The sequence below is a fragment of the Porites lutea genome, chromosome 1, assembly GCF_958299795.1.
Source record: "Porites lutea chromosome 1, jaPorLute2.1, whole genome shotgun sequence".
Taxonomy (NCBI): Eukaryota; Metazoa; Cnidaria; class Anthozoa; order Scleractinia; family Poritidae; genus Porites; species Porites lutea.
Genome location: NC_133201.1, coordinates 46092507 through 46104156, shown reverse-complemented (window position 1 = coordinate 46104156; position 11650 = coordinate 46092507). Strand labels below are relative to the sequence as shown.

At 38.8% G+C, this 11650-nt stretch overlaps 1 pseudogene; it reads right to left on the bottom strand.

Moving 5' to 3' along the window:
* Window positions 1-11650, bottom strand: LOC140930789 (alkaline phosphatase-like; annotated as a pseudogene).

The following is an 11650-nucleotide window of genomic DNA, read 5'->3' as shown; positions in this document are numbered from 1 at the left end:
ATAAGAACGGGGAACGCTTATTCCGCTATAGTTTTGCAAAACAGATTAAAAAATCGAGGTCAAAAAGAATATAAATAACAATACAAAACAAAACAACAGGTATTTAGTCGCGTATAGTATATTGCTAGGAATTAATTGTGCGGTTATAGTCTATGTTTTTTTACTGGCATCAATTATTTTAACGCAATGTTAATCAATGGCGGTTGGTCAAAAAATTCTGCTTCAGGAGCTAAACGAACAGTATTGCAATCAGTAGTAAAGAAAAGAGCGAGGGAACAGACAAAGGCAACGCTCCACTTTTGGTTTTAGGCTTCCCTCCCCTGGTTACGTGTTTCTCACATGATTTCTGCTTGCTCTCGCTGAGACACAAGGCGTAATCCATCACGTGAAATACGTACTGCTGTTCCACTACACCATGGAATAGGTAGGCCCCAGGTCCGTCCGCGAACACGCCTGCAAAAAAATAGTCCAATATGAGTACAGGACACCGCCGAAAACATATTTTAGGTTGATTTATAGACTAATAAGTAATCGTTTATTGATCAGTATGGTTTACAGGCGGGTGGAGTTGATTTTTGAATCCGCCTGATAGAAAAAAAAAAACCTTCAGGAAGCCTTATCCTGTAAAAAGGACCTGAAGTAGAAAAGCAAACGAGTGCTGTTCCTCTGTTGCCTTTATAAAGAGTAAAAATTTGGCCGAGATATTCATCTTAGATAAATTATCAAAATATCCTTACAGATTTTTTTTGCGCGAGACTAGAATGAACTATCATGAGACGTTCACATGTGTGTAGAAAAAAAAAAGCACTGCACGAAGTCATGATCAAGAGAGATTTTAGAAGCAAATATTTGGTCCAATTCTCACCAACATCTTCCGATCTATGACTCTCGCTTTCCGCAAGGAGAACTGTAGCCTGCTGAAGAAAGTCCTTGTCAGCGGTGTCTATATTGCGCAGGTCTTGACGAGATCCGTTCAGTCCACCTGGTCCGTCTGCATACCCAAGGGTGGTGTATGTTCTGTTCTCTGTGTCCACAGTTAAAGTATTGTCTACCTCTTTTAGTATACCAAACATAGGGTTCTCACGTTTGGGGTATCCACCAATGGTAAAGACGTGAGAGTGGTCGGCTGTTACTGTTATCAGTGTTTCGTCTGAAGATTCAGGTAATAGTTAATAAGATTAACAAATGCACATTTCAAAAGTGCAGTGCATTGCACAGTATTTGCATAGAAATATGGTACCTTTTTCACTCAATCACACAATGGAAAGAAACATGCATTATTACTCTCAACACCAAAGGGAGATAGACGGTATTCAGTTATGTAAAAAAAAAACCATGACAGATTTGAAAGTTGCATGATTTCTTAATTATTTCTGGAGCAGTCAGTAAGAAAATAGTTCTCTCAATATTCAGGCGTCCGGGATGAGAAGCTAGGTCGCATAATAAACTCAGGCACCGCGGTCTTGGAGATGGGGGAAGGGAGTTCAATCGAAGAGTAAGAGGCAGGGGCGGATCCAGGGGAGGGGCCGGGGGAAGCGCCCCCCCTTATTTTTAGACCAAAATAAGACCGGGCGCCCCCTTATCTCTTAGTCTGGATGACCCCCCCCCCCGCGCCCCTTACCGGAAGGTCTGGATCCGCCACTGAGAGGGGCGTTTTTGATCGTAGAAATGTGTAATGAGGAATGACATGTCACAAGTAAAACAATGGTCTTTACAGCTAACTCAGCTCCTGTATTTATGAAACTGGTCTGTCTCTTCGATCAATAACGATTTAGTGAAGAGAAACCCAGATGTTAAGGACTTTCTTTTGAGGACAATAAGGGACAGCTTTTATGCTGGTATAATGTGGGGATTAAGAGAAATGGTAAACAGAACGGTAAAATGAAGAGAAAATGGTGTCATCCCTTCCTCACAAATTCTTTTGAGCGCTATGAAACTCCTATTAACAGGCCTGATAACAGTCTTAAAAAATAAAGACTGTTTATGATCGGCTTCTTTTTGATAAATGGCGAAGTATCAAAGGCAAACTGCCAGTTATAATAAATGAGTTTGAAATCGTTATCACCTAATGGAAAACAAAAATACAGATGGCATGCACTTGATAAAAAACAATGGGCAATGATTTACCTTTGTTAACAATTTCCAAGGCCTTAGCAACCGCTTTATTCATCGCAACCGCGTCATTAAGAGCTTTGACAGCCTTGCCATCGTGATGTCCGTGATCAATGCGACCCCCTTAAAACAGAACACGAGAAACGCGTCTTTTTAAAGAAAGAGCATTTGTGGGAGACGAAACGGTCTTATTTTACCAAAAAGTAAGATCATTCAGGCTTCTAATAATACCAAATATCCTGTGGAGCAATGCTGCATCACTCTGTTACTAAAATTAACACATTTATCTCTTTTGAGTAAACGACCATATTTAGATATAGTTCGTTAAAGTTCTTTTATTATACTGAAGGTCTATAATTCATTGACTCTTGTAATGGTTATCACAAAAATGTCATAAAAACAGTTGTTGATAATAAAATGCGAAACCAACCTTCAACTAACAGGAAGAAGCCTTTAGGGTTCTTCTGAAGTATTTGAATGGCTTTCTCCGTCATTTCTGCAATGGACGGTTCACCGGCCTTGTCAGCAGCTCGCTCAACTTCATACTTCAAGTGAGAGTGTTCAAAAAGTCCTTGATAATAGGGAACAGGACAGTTAGTTGAAGCTTTCGCTTAGAACATCCTAATCACTTATTCCTTTCTCTCATTTCAAAAGAAGAAGGCGACGAATTAAATGAAAATAACTCTTCAGCAGATCGGACTCGTCCTATCTTTAAAAAGTTTAAAAGCCTAGCTAATTACAATAGCCTTCTTCGCAGTCAAAATTTAAGCACATACACATATGCCATAGATTGGTTATGATACCAATATGCGGGGTAGGTTATTTCTGCGAAGCAGACTAGATCCAGAGGATCACATACACTCAAAATTAAAAAGATCTGGTCAGAATCTGATTCAGCCCCTCCTGGAGCGATTTGAGCAAAAATAGTACCCGTTTTCAGGTCTTGGGTCCGAATCAGACCTAGGGTAATTAGCATGGACTGTACTGGCCCTGGTTTAAGGGAGCCGAATTAGTACAGTGGAACTTCCATTCAGCGGACACCCGTGGGACCAAGACAATCATCCCCTGAATAGGTGTCCCTTCAATAAAGGACAGGTAACAAATGCAAAGATTATGTGAATACAGGAGACTAGGTTGTTCCTGGAGTGTAACCAAAAGCTTGACCAGGCAAAAAGCAAGCCAAAACCTCACATCAAGATAAACAAGTTTGTAAACGCGACGATAATGGCCACGCGATTTCTTGCTCGATTTCCCACCCAGAAAAACGCGGGTTGCATAAATGCATCGCACGATTTCCCGCTAAGAAAATATAACGTAGTCCTGCCCCAGATGGGCTGACTCCTGACTGTACGGGCGAGCGTACGTACGCTGACGTCGCAACCAAAATTTATCGGATGGACAAATTACCAAATTTTCTTAGCAATGGGGCTCTGCTCTTGCGCGCTTCGCTCGAGCGCGACGGAGCTCTGTTAATATCCAATTTGGATGAATTCCGAGGACAGCCAAACTGAATTGGAAGAGGCCGTAGGCCAAGACCAATTTGGTTGTCAGAGGAATTTCTTTTTAATCCAATTATTATACAGCTGCATGCTTGTTAGTCCAGATCTATTGGCATCTCATTAATTACACACTTGAGCTCCTTTGTAGTTCGAACAAAAACACACGGCAAATTTCTAAAACAAGAAGCTTGTTCTTATTATGTGACAACTTCATTACCATTCGCAAGGAACAACGTGCTCTCCCACACTTTAGTATTTTAATATCTCTTTTCACTGCATGTTTCTCAAACATAAGTTATGTCCTTCTGTTCTAATTAGATTTTATTTACAGATGAAAAGCACTTTGATTTCTGTCATAATAAGCAAGATCAAGCCTGCCATACTACTTTCTAAAGGCCCGGTAACTGTGAGCATGTATATCTGTAGGTTAAGGATGGGGCACCAGATTGCTATTAGCACGTTGTGCATCCCTTGATTACTTCCTCCCCCCCCCTTTATTTCTCATAAAATGTTTCGTACCTATCACGTGATCGACTTCCTCCACATTAATCTTCTCAAACTCAGTTTTGTTCCAGACGTATTTCGAGTTCTGGTGTTTATTGACTCACTCTTTAATCAGGTCTCTGCCATCCAGTCTCTCTCCTTTTTTATCCGGGTATTCGGGATCTGTCTGATTCTTATGCATGAGTTTCCTGCGGCCGCCAGCGAATACAACCTCGATGCCATCTCCATAGGGATACTCAACAAGTTGTAAGGCTGTAATTACAAAATAAAGTAAACTGCTAACAGACAAATCAAAGCAGTCAATTCAAAATCAAATGAAAACAGTTAAATTAAATCAATTCCAATCAATGCGAACATTCTGTACGAATCGCAGTTTTATACAAGTACCTGGCTTCAGGCTGGGAAAATAAAAAACACAATAAAATTATAACTGGCATGGGCACACTTTTAAATCGTTACCACTCTTACACAGTCCTCTACTAACTGGTGGTACTCGATGGCCTCATGTTTATCAGTTCATTTTGTAGCTGTATGTATTAAACAGTAAAACGTTCAACAACAAATTTCTCAAAAAAAAAACTCTCTTTGATCTAATATTGCGTAGTTTACTATAATTGAAATCTGGCAGTCACACTTACAAGTACAGACAGGAAAGGGGTTGACCTTGCTCGTACTCCGTTTCACTTCAAAGGGCTAGGCCCGGTAATAGTTAGAAAATGCCTCTATTTACAATGAACATGCTTAAAACGCATTATTAGAATTATTAATAAATCTGCATAAATCACATTTCAATGCTCATACAGACCCCATCTTTAAGCACCTCGGTATACTAAAATTTAATGATATCCATTTGCTTCAACTGGGCCAATTTATGTTTTCTTGCAAAAATTCATTCTTACCTCCAAGGCAGTTTAATAACAATTTCTCCCAAAGCAATCAATTCCTTTCTTACAATACAGGGAATTCCCGGGCCTTCCGTCTACCGTATTGTCGAACAAACACTAAGAAGTTCTCGCCCTTTTTTAAGGACCTACGTTGTTTGGTTCACTTGACGACGAGGTCATCAACTCTCAATCCCTTTCCTCTTTAACGAAAATACTAAAGATTAAATTATTAAGTAAATATGAAAACCGATCATAGATCTTTCCAACTTCGTCTTTTCGCCACCTTTTCTTCAACTGATGTTAAACAGCTCTAGCCCGTAGTTCGAGGTGGCCTGACCCCTCATAAGTTCCCATAGTTTCTGTTAGGTCTCCTCGTCACTTCTTTTTTCTACTTTTTTTATATTACTTGTAATTTCTATTATTATGTGGCAAATAAAAAATGATAATAATAATAGTAAAAAAAAATAAACACTCCTACCTATGTCCTTGCACTTGGAACCATCATCGCCAACACTCTTATTAATATTGGCGTCACTTTCCCAGCCACGGTTTGCTGAGTGAGCATATGAACACGCGGGAGTTGCGTGTGTGACTCGCGTGGTGGTGACGATTCCCGTTGACATTCCAGCCTTCTCCGCAAGCGTGAGAATGGAGACAGCTTTGCTCTGTTCGGTCAATGAAGAGCATTGAAATCGCGTAGCTGTTGAATCTACAGCAATGACGCCTAAGGAAATATTTCAGAATATGGAGGTAATAAAAATTTTGGTGCGAATACGAAGATTTTAATTTTAGCCTCAAATTCTCGAACACTTGATTGAAAGGTGATACTGCGTCAAGAGGCCATGATGGGTCTCTCAATTGCATTAAATATTGCTCACTACTTGTACATGTTTCTTTTGAAGCAACTACGTCCTGCAATATCTCTTGCTACAATGAGCGTAACATTCGCGCTGCGGTTTTAACCTTGTTCACAGCAGTCTTGTGAATTAAGGAATGGGTCTCCTCAACTTAAAAATATCCAGCGTTTGAGATGCTTCGCATTTGGGTGCCAATATAAGTTTGAGGATCCCGGTTAAGTTTTAAACTTACCGTCGTTGGTTTTTATTCCTGTCAGGAATGCTGTCGCGGAGCTGGCAGAATCTGTGCCCTGTTGATCAACTGTGTACGTTTTAGCGAGAGCTGACCACGGAAACACTTCCCAGCTCAGAACATTCTCCTCTCCCGTGTTTCCCTTCTGTTGTCCGTCCAGGATTCGGGTCGCGGTGATGGTAGTGATACCCATTCCATCACCGAGGAACAAAATAGCGCTCTTAGCGGTGTTGGTCTTTGGTTTTAATTTCATGTTGTCCTCGACAAGCTTCACGCCAGCTTTATACCATTCGTTGTGGTTTTGATTCTGAAAAACGTCACCTTGGACACCTGAGAGATTAAGTTGATACCTTAATTCTTTACAGCCTGCGCACGTGCGCGTGGCAGACGTTTAAAGGGGAACGGAAATAAAAAGGGAAAATTAAAAATTATTAATTGTTGTCTTGATTCCGAAAGATGATCCCATTACAACAACAACAACAACAAACAACAAATTTCATTGAAAATTGGAAAATAACTAATTATGTTACTTTCCCACCCGCAAATAGCTAATAAACTAATCGAAGGGGGGGGGGGGGGGGGGTGGGGGGAGCTGAAGACATATTACAAAACAAGATTTATATATAGATGGACTAAATAACAGTGAAGACACTACTATACAATAAATAGACTTTAAACTAACATAAAACAAGGCAAGTACATAACGATTACTAAGAGAGGCTAACCTAAAGTATTAAATCACTTAATAAGACGGGAGACTTCGACATAATCATCTTCTGACCGCAAGAAATTTAGTAATAATTCCTTTATTTTTTTTACGAAAGGACGAACGTTTAAGTATTTTAATCGTATAAGGAATAGAGCTCCAAATTTGGGCACCGATTCTCGTGAAAAAGGCATACGTTTTATCGGTTCTAGAGAACTTAACATAAAACGAGTCGCTAGAGACAGATCTTGTTCTGTAGTTATGAATCTGACTTGTTTTAACGAACTGATTGAGTATACTAACTGGTGCTGTCTGTCTGTTGATGTCATACAAGAAATAGCTACAATCTCTGAAAAATAGGCTAGGCAGGGAAAGACAATTTGATAGGGTTATTGACACCTGGGAAGATAAAACGGACAAGAACACTGAAAAGTTAATTGTTACCTGAATTCTTCAGCATCCTTTTACCTCTCATTGTGTGCCAAACCGAAAATTTAAAATTTAGATTTCTTATTTCAATCATGTAATTTTACTTATCACAAACAAGCGGTAAAGTACTTCAAAATTAAAAAGAACTGCCCAAGATATTTCCCGTAAATGATCAAACGTACGGCGCTACCATCCCACTTGGTCTTGCCCTTGGTCTTGTGCTATGGTTCCCCAACCCAATAAGTAAATACCGTAAAATTCCGTAAAAAAACCTCCATGTATAAGCCCCTCCAAATATAAACCCCCCAAACCAGTAACGCAAAAAACCCTCCGTTAAATCGCCCCTCCGAGTATAAGCCCTCCAGGGGCTTGTACTTTGAAAATTGCCCTCAAAGACAAAGTAAACCAAAGCAAAAACGGTAAATTTACTTCCAACTATAAGGCTAGCCCAATCGATTTTAAAAAGGCAAATTTCCCTCCGTAGATAGGTCCCTCCAAAAATTAGTTCCTCAAAAAAGGCCTTCGAAAAATATAAGCCCCGGGGCTTATTTTCGGAATTTTACGGTATGCCATTCCTTCGTGTGCATGGCGAAAATTAACGCACAAAAATTACGATGAAACCGGACGGAGTGAAGTGCGTTTAAAACTATCAATCAATAAAGAAATTTCAAGTCACGTATTACGGCAAACGGTAAAAGGCAACGTGAATTTGTACTTTATGACCAAGTTTCTACCCCCAAACTAGTTTTTTCACGTTAGCTTTGCCTATAAAAATTATCGGACTGTTTTTAGCTGGACGCTAAACTTGAATCTGAAGTTTGTCGTAAACGTCACTGTAAATCTCTATAATCATTCAACCAGTCATGATTGAGTATGATTTGGAAGCCCAAGAAATTGACTTTGAAATAGAAGGCGCAATATTTCAAGGAAGCTTAATGACTCTACTCTAACAAGACGCTCCTTTCGCACTGCATCTGATATCAACGGTTTCAGAAGCGCGAAAACTGATATTGAAGCTCGAAGACCACTTAACAAAGTATATTACTTTCTCAGAGGTTTTGTTTTCTAACTAGCCTTATAATAATAATAATAATAATAATAATAATAATAATAATAATAATAAATATGAAACTTATATTGCGCATATTCAGTAGAAATACTTTCATTATGCGCATTACAACAGGGATAAGATAAAAATAAGTCGATTCAAAACTACATTGAAAATAATAATCATAGTTAAAAATCAAACAAATAAAAAAAAATAAGTCAATTAAAAATGTATCTCAAAAAAGTACGTTTTAAGAGCTCTTTTAAAAGGTCTAAGGCTTTGAATGTTGATCTCCGGAAGACTGTTCCACAGTTTCGGAGCCGCCGACTGAAATGCTGGGTCACAATTGCAGGTAGGCACCGCGTTGGCTGGTACCAACTACATATGAAGAAAGGCGTAAAAAGTCATTAATGATATTATCTTTATGCAAATACTTACATTAAATTATCAGTTACTGAGCATTTCTTTAAGGTTCGTTCGATTGATCGTATCCTGGAATCAGGGAACACGCAATGTTTTTTTGCAAATCTCTTTTATCGGGATATCTTATTTCAAGCAGATTTCTAGTTCTTGCAAAGCAATGAACGCCAAAATTAAGGATTTCAAGAGTCATTTCGGAATACGATTAATCGTACACGCCCTTGACAAGTCGTCCTCGCATATATACAGTCTCTCACCTGCTATCCCTGTTAAAACCATAAAAACTACTGTAAGAAACACGATTAGAAACCTTACTGTTACGTAACGTTTCATAACGAATCTCCTGGTGAGAGCACAATTCGCTTGCTGCATGATTTGACGTTTACGATAATATGCAGTTGTTCACTTTTCCAACAATCATTAATTAGAGCGATTTTCGTATGACCTTGAAATGAAAACGCGCGAACAAAACAGAAACAACAAAAGAACGGAAATAGAGCGATTTTATTGGTTTACCGAACGGATACAAACGCACCTGGCTTTTGGTTGGTTAAGCGAACGCTCGGCTGAAAAAACTTCATGCCCGAAGAACTTTCTAGAAATTGCTTTGACGTCATACTACAACACGATTGGTCAATCGAACAATGCTTTCTCCATATTAGGGTTTTTTTGGCGGGAAAACGAAGAGTCCATGTTTTTTTCTTTTCAACCATTGGCTGATAAAACAAATAACGAACACTTACCGAAACCATGTTTCAAGGACATACGAAAATCGCTCTATAAATGCAAAGCCTTTTTGCATATTTGTGACAATATAAAGCGTGTATATGCTTTATTTAAACAATTATTTTTTGAAATCGAGGTGAATATAATGTCTGAACTACTAAAGCCACTATTAACCAAAATCAGAGGAGGTGAATATTGTTGATTAGTATATACACACTCAGTGATCTTGGTAATTCAAGCAATCTGATTGGTTAGCTATCTCGGACTATGACGTTATATTCACCGCGCTAGGCGGTGAATATAAGGCCGAGCAAAATCGCTGTCGTGAACTGGGTGTTTTGCCAAAGTTTCAAAGTAAAACCTTTTTGAAAATACACGAATATCCAAGTGCTGATGACTTTGAAGGCAAGAAAAGACTTCATGGTGTTTAAACAGCGTGATTTATTGTGAAGTGGTTTACTTTAGCTGACTTTTTGTACGGTCGAAGCTATGTTTACCACTACAGAGGAAAACGAGGTCGCTTTGTCACTGTTTTGTGATTGCGGGATTTTCTCGCAAGACCAATTTTGCCTATAAATAGAAGTTAATTTATGGAGAAGAGAGGAAGGCAAATATTTTCGAAAATTGTACGTGCCAGCAAGTTAACAAGGCAAAGAACTTAAGAAAACTTTCTCATTCACGGTGAGTTGACAGAAACAAATAAAGCTCTAGATACTTTTCTTCTCAGAATTGGGTAGTAATTTAAATTTTCGGCGTTTTCTTTTAAACCGTTGATGCTGAAGCTTACAAAACTCGATACAAAAGGATTAAAACTATCATTTGCCATGTTTGAAGATACTGTAAAGATCTAACTTTTGCGCTTCCACTGTTTACGGCTTCGTGCTCACGCATGAATTTTCACCCGTCAATCAAACTAATCGTTTTTTAATGGTTTCCTTTCTGATTCTGTTGAGATCACTTCGTGTGAATATACTAAAACAATTATTCACCTTCGGCTCAGTTAATATTGTTGAATAATCCCCTCGACTTCGTCTCGGGGATTATTCAACAATATTAACTTCGCCTTCGGCGAATAATTGATAAATAGTCCGAGATAGCGAACCAATCAGATTGCTTAATTCACCAAGATCACTGAGTGTGTATACTTAGTAGAATTATAGTAAGTTGTAGTGAGATATTAAAAATAGAATGTGAGTGCTTCAAATAGATAGCCTAGCAGTTATCAATCACTCAGTTACGACTCATGAAGTTTGAGAAGTATCAGAACTGTCAATTACAGACGTTCGGAAATTTTCGTGAATTATTTTTTGTTAAATAATTCGTTTCTTCTCCATTTGCCGCAAACAATGGTTGAGAAATATTTGCATCGGTGATCCAGATCAGAGGTATAAGCCTCATTCGAGTGCCGTCCGCCAATCCGAACGAAGCTTGTTCACGTGAGGTTTAATAGCACTTAAAATGTCCAGTGGAGTTCTGATGTATCATCAAACTTCCGTATTAGTTAAAGCATCTCAGGGGACTTAATAAATGCCATGATCAGAGATCTAACCTAAGTTACCGTGACTGTACCCGAAATTATTTGGTGACATCGCTTTTGCTTTACGCTCACTTAACTCTTCGTCGGTTTCCGCTGAATTATGTCGCCTTTAAATGAATCAACTACACAATTTCAAAAGAACCTTTTGTATTGGCCTTGGAGACTTCAGCCAATATGAACGCCTCACGGGGATATTATTAAGTCAGAAGGCTATTTTAGATTGAGAAAGGTGTAGTAATGTTTTGTTCGTCAATCATGCTAGAGGCGACTGGTTTTGATAGCTGGCGAAAGAGCGAAAATGAAAAAAAAAATCAAAAACAAAAACAAACAAAAAATCAGGTCTTGCAGGGTGAAGACTAAAAAAGCTAGCAAAAACAGGTAACAAGGAGTTTGACGGGCTTCATTACCGTTGCACTTTATATATAACATTTGCATGCTTCTGAGAATATTCAATGACGAGGCACTCTCTAACCTAGGCAAAGTGATTACAAGTTCAAGCAAGAGATAAACACATAAAGATGACGTAGTGTATTAAATCGGTTGTTAACGTTATTTACTTTTACCGGAAGTACTGATACATATAACACATCCCACAATACCCTGCCTGTTCTGTTGTTGGCGTTGTGATGCCTTGAGAAGCGTGTTGATTGTGTTTGGCTTCTGTTGAAATCCTGTAGCATCGTAGCGATTAAGCAT